This window comes from Akebia trifoliata, chromosome 10, assembly GCF_017979445.1.
Source record: "Akebia trifoliata isolate Shusen 1 chromosome 10, ASM1797944v1, whole genome shotgun sequence".
NCBI lineage: Eukaryota > Viridiplantae > Streptophyta > Magnoliopsida > Ranunculales > Lardizabalaceae > Akebia > Akebia trifoliata.
In genome coordinates this window covers 19,352,515-19,358,203 of record NC_141384.1, presented here as the reverse complement: position 1 = coordinate 19,358,203, position 5,689 = coordinate 19,352,515, and the positions used below count along the sequence as shown (strand labels likewise).

The 5,689-nt window shown below is 33.5% G+C and overlaps 1 pseudogene; it reads left to right on the top strand.

Annotated features, from left to right (window-relative positions):
- The first annotated feature begins 4,504 nt into the window (after positions 1 to 4,504).
- On the top strand, positions 4,505 to 5,257 carry LOC147393223 (secreted RxLR effector protein 161 pseudogene; annotated as a pseudogene).
- Positions 5,258 to 5,689: the final 432 nt, after the last annotated feature.

Below are 5,689 nucleotides of genomic sequence, written 5' to 3'. Positions count from 1 at the left end.
TAGGAAAGCTTCTAGACTCTAGGTTTACTACATGCAATGCAATTTATCTGACCACCCTTGCCCAAGTTCACCCATATACCTCTCGAGCGTACTCAATCAGACGGTACGTGGTGGCTTGGTTTGATATACCATATAGGTGATAATCTAAGACTCCAACCCACATCTCTAAAGTAAAAAGCAGCCAGTTTAATCCCCAGTTGAGAGATGGCGCACAATGCTGAGCAAGGACCCTCTTAAATACCTCTCGTCTAGAATAGACGTAGTCTATCCCCCTCGTACAATAGGGTACAGCGGGGCAGGATCTCGCTTAGGTACTGATTTTCATCAAGAAGTGCAATTGATGAACTTAGATTATCTTGAGATACCGTATAGATACGAGTTTAGGCTTGTAGCTTTCATAAATGGTTTAGCATCCCACAAGGGGACCGACCACGTATTAGTAATACATTGGCAAATGGGACATGTGACTGTACGGCTTACAATAGGTCAAAGGCTCAGGTCACTCCAGCCTGGGTGCATCGATATACCTTTCAGAGAAACTGATCAGATGGTTCTGATGCCCCAGTTTAATATATCCTAAGGTACGTGACTGGAGTTGTGATTTTCATGAATGACGTCGCATCTCCGAAGAGATCGGACCATTCCCTAGTGCCACGTTGACTATATTGGGACATGCAAGCGTGCAAAACAGTAAACGTGCATATGGTGTGTGTAAAACAGGGTGAGGTGTGCCCAGGGCCTTTTCAAATAAATGGGCCCATGGGCCTGATCATACCATCACACATTGATACCATATGAATATTAGCTAAAATAAATACCAGTCCAATAACATCATTAAGATCACCAATAAGCACATTAACTATATATCTGATCAAGATCAATGACAAATCAATTAATGAGCATGGCATATAATAATTGATAAAATCCAAATATTGCAATAGGCATAATTTTTATAATTTTTAATGTCCAATCAATGATCACTTTTGGGTGATCCAAAATAAATCGAGATTCCAATAGATGTTACATTGATGATAGAATGATAATTGTTGAGATGAGCTCACTCTTAAGAACATTAATTGTGCTAACATTAGATAAATTCGAATTTTTTATGAATTAGGAAAATACAATTCGAACTTGCATTGATGATATCCAAGGCTCCCGATAACGAAATTGAGTGAAATCAGATTCTAAATTAATGTACTCGATGAGATCTACATTTTATTAAAAGTGCCCAAACTTAATTCTCACTAGAATGTTCTGTAAAAATGTTTCAACATTACTATCCCAACCTTCATTTAGCAATAATTCCAGATCTACAGTTCGAACTTACATCAATGATATCTAAGGCTGTCGATAACGAAATCGAGTGAATTAAGATTTTAAATTAATCTAATCGATGAGATCTACGTTTTATTAATAGGTGTCCAGACTTAATTCTAACTAGAATGTTCTATAAAAATGCTTTAACATTGCTGTCCCAACCTTCTTTCAGCATCAATTCCAGATTTATAGATCAAACTTCCATCAATGATATCCAAGGCTCCCGATAACAAAATTGAATAAATTTATATTTTAAATTAATCTAATCGATGAGATCTATATTTTATTAATAGGTACCCAGACTTAATTCTCACTAGAATGTTCTGTAGAAATGTTTTAACATTGCTGTCCCAACCTTCATTCAACATCAATTCCAGATTTATAGATTGAACTTGCATCGATGATATCTAAGGTTTCCGATAACGAAATTGAGTAAATTTAGATTCTACATTAATCTATTCGATGAGATCTACGTTTTATTAACAGGTTTCCAGACTTAATTCTCACTAGAATGTTCTGTAAAAATGTTTTAACATTGTTGTCCTAACCTTCATTCAGCAATAATTCCAGATTTACATATTGAACTTGCATATATGATATCCAAGGTTCCCGATAACGAAATTGAGTGAATTCAGGTTCTAAATTATTCTTCTCGATAAGATTTACATTTTATCAATAGGTATTCAGACTTAATTCTTACTAGAATGTTCTGTAAAAACGTTTTAACATTGCTGTCCCAACCTTCATTCAACAACAATTTCAGATTTACATATTGAACTTACATCGATGATAACGAAATTAAATGAATCCAGGTTCTAAATTAATCTACTCAATAAGATCTACGTTTTATTAATAGGTATTCAGACTTAATTCTCACTAGAATATTTTGTAAAAACATTTTAACATTGCTATCCCAACCTTCATCATTCCATCCTTTTCATATATCAATTTGAATCTTTCATTATTTAGGGGTCATCAAAAAGTGACCCTTAATTGGATCAAAATACAATACCCAAAATCATTTACAATCAAGCCATAAAAATAATTAAATAAAAAAATAAAATAAAATAAATTAAACTAAATAATATAAAAAAATTAGGTCATCGTGACAATGTTCCAATACTTGGGATTTTTCAAGCCTGATCCTCAATAGTCCCCGGCGGAGTCGCCACTGAAAGTGCCCTTGATCTGCGGGGTGTAAGGATCCACTTTTGACCTTTGAGGTTTTGGAGTCACCACCTAGTTATTACGGTCTAGGAACCGAATATTGACTCTAAAAGGATAAAACAACTAATCTACTAAAAAAATTAAGTTCGGGTATCAAGTTACGGGGTTGGAAGGTGTTAGGCACCAACCCCGCCTGGCAAACACCGGTCTCTACTAGTTCCTAAATAAAACTACATTGCTAACAATACCCAAATAATAATAAAAAAATAAAATTGGTTACCTTTTTCGAATGCAGCGATTTTGTTCCCTCAGATCTGATAGAACAACTCCTCATACAGTATTCCTCGCTTCGTTCTGTTACTGGATCCGATTTCTGATCTCTCAGTTGAGGTATCTTCTTCTTGGATCTGTGAGTTTTTCAATTTTTTCTTATAGATTTTAAGATATTTTAGAAGTTTTCTTGGGTGTTTTTTGAGCTAAAGTTGGGGTATGGATGTTAGGTAAGGAGTTGGGACTTCAAAATTAGAGTTTATGGGAGGCTAAGAAAGTTTTTTGAACTATTTTTTCTAGGATTTATTTTTTGATATGAAAATAGGTTGTAGGGACCCCTATTTATAAATTATTTTAAGTATTTGTTTCGATAGAATTAGTGTTTAATTATAATTCTTTTAGTTAGAGTTATATTATAATTAGAATTATTTTAGGTTAAGTTATATTTTAGTTAGAATTATTTTAGGTAGAGTTATATTTTAGTTAGAATTCTATTAAATAGAGTTATTATTTAATTAGGATTGTTAAATAGAATTATTATTTAATTAGAACTCTAATAGGATTTTGACTTTTGGTCTTAGTTGATTGACTTTAGTCTTACTTGATTGACTTTAATATCTGGACTTTAGTCTTACTTGATTGACTTTAATTTTGTGGAGAACCCCCCTCTATTATATCTTTAATTCTTTGGACCCCCAAATGGAGGGGTCCTTGAATAAATATATTGACAACCATCAAAAATTTTGCCTGAGAGCCTGATTGATCGGTTTTTTTTTTTTGTTTAAATTTTTAAATTAATTTTATTAATATTTCACTTTAATTATTTAATGTTTTATTTATTAATTTTAAAATTTTTAATTATAAAAATTATAAAATTATTGTTTTACCCTCGGAGAGGACTTTTTGCATTTTAAGTCATTTTTCAATGTTCAAAGATGTTTTGGAATCGGTTTTTCGTAAAGGATTCAATGGAAATATTGGTTTTTTATCATTTATGAAATTTTTTGTGTGAAATAGTCGTGAACTTTATGAGGGGTATTTTCAAAATTTGTTCGAATTCTATGAAAATTGACGAAATGATTTATTTGGTTTCAATTTGTTGTTTTATGTGTTTGAATGGGTTTTCCTAAGCGTAATGTAGGCTCTAGGAATATTTTACAATTAGGGGTATTTTGGTAATTTGATCATTTTTTTAGTGATTTTTATCGTGAAACTTCTTTTTATCTGAAAAATGATGATTTCTAAGCTTTTAGGTTATATTTTCTTATCGTAGTGTGGTTTCTATAGTTTTTTCAGATCGAGATACCTCATCCGGATTTCTAATACATATCTGGTAACAAAATAAAGCATTGGAATAAACATCCATCATTGGGAACCGTTGCAATCAGGTAGACGAGTTGATTAATCAAGCGAGTACAAAAATGGGGTGTCTACAATCACTAAAAGCTATAATCAATGTCAAGCTGATCACACACTGTTCTTAAAGTCCTCACCTGAAAGCAAGATTGATATCCTAATTTTTTATGTTGATGATATCATTCTAACCAGAAATGATGCAAGAGAAGTTGTCAAATTAAAAAAGTTACTTGCAAGTGAGTTTGAGATCAAAAATCTTGGTGCTCTTAGATACTTTCTAGGGATGGAGGTTGTTTGATCTAAGGAGGAAATTATGATATCCTAGTGAAAGTATGTCTTAGATTTGCTTAATGAAACTGGTATGCTTGGGTGTAAACCAGCTGATACTCCTATGGACCCCAACAGAAGAATAGAGAAAAGTGAGGAAAGTGTTCCAACAGACAGGGGGAGATACCAGAGACTTGTTGGCAAACTAATATATTTCTCACACACCAGACCATACATTGCATTCTCAGTCAGTGTAGTGAGTCAGCACATGAATAATCCTACTGAAGATCATTTAGAAGTTGTAAACCGGATTATAAGATACTTGAAGATGACTCCTGGACATGGTTTACTTTTCAAGAAATGTGAAAATCGTGAGATAGAGATCTACACGGATGCTAGTTGGGCTGGAGAGTTAACTGAGAGAAGATCAACTACTGGTTACTGTTCATATGTATGGGATAATCTTGTCACTTGGAGAACCAAGAAACAATCAGTGGTCTTAAGGAGCAGTGTAGAGTCCGAATATCGTGCTCTTGCTTTAGGCATTTGTGAAGGAATTTGGCTTCAAAGATTACTAAGGGAACTGAGAGTTGAAGCAAAGAACGCAGTCAGGATGTTTTGGGACAGTCAAGCTGCTATCGATATCTCTAAAAATCCAGTACACCATGATAGGACGAAGCATGTAGAAATTGATCAGTACTTTATATCAGAGAATGTCAACAATGGAATAGTTCAATTGAGCTATATTCCTACAAGACTTCAAACTGCGGATATTCTCACTAAAGCCCTTCCAAGGACCAGCTTTGATGAATTTAACTTGGATTGTTTAATATATACAACCCATCTTGAGGAAGAATATATAAAGAACCGATTCTAGTGAAATTAGTTAGGATTTGTTTATTATTTATTTAAGTTTGAATTTATTTTCTGTTTCCTATTTTGGTGGGATTCCTAATTTAGAGGAATCTATTCTAAATTTTCTCCTAAAACTGTGGACTGGAATACCAGCCACTTTAGTATAAATATTAGATTGTATTCATGATTAAACATGGTAGAAGAAATTCAGAATTCTTTATCTAAAATCACAATCCAAATACCCGTAGATCCAAGTATTAAGTTCTTCCAAAGACCACTACAACACCACCACTTGCAATATCATATTCCCGCAGCACCAACTCCCAAATTCATCCAAAGAATGCTTATGCCCACCTTTCATCATTCTTCCTAAATCCAACCTCGTTCTTCACCACCACATCTATGCCCTCCACATCCACCAAAGAGAGTGAAGATTCATATCCAACAAAAGGGA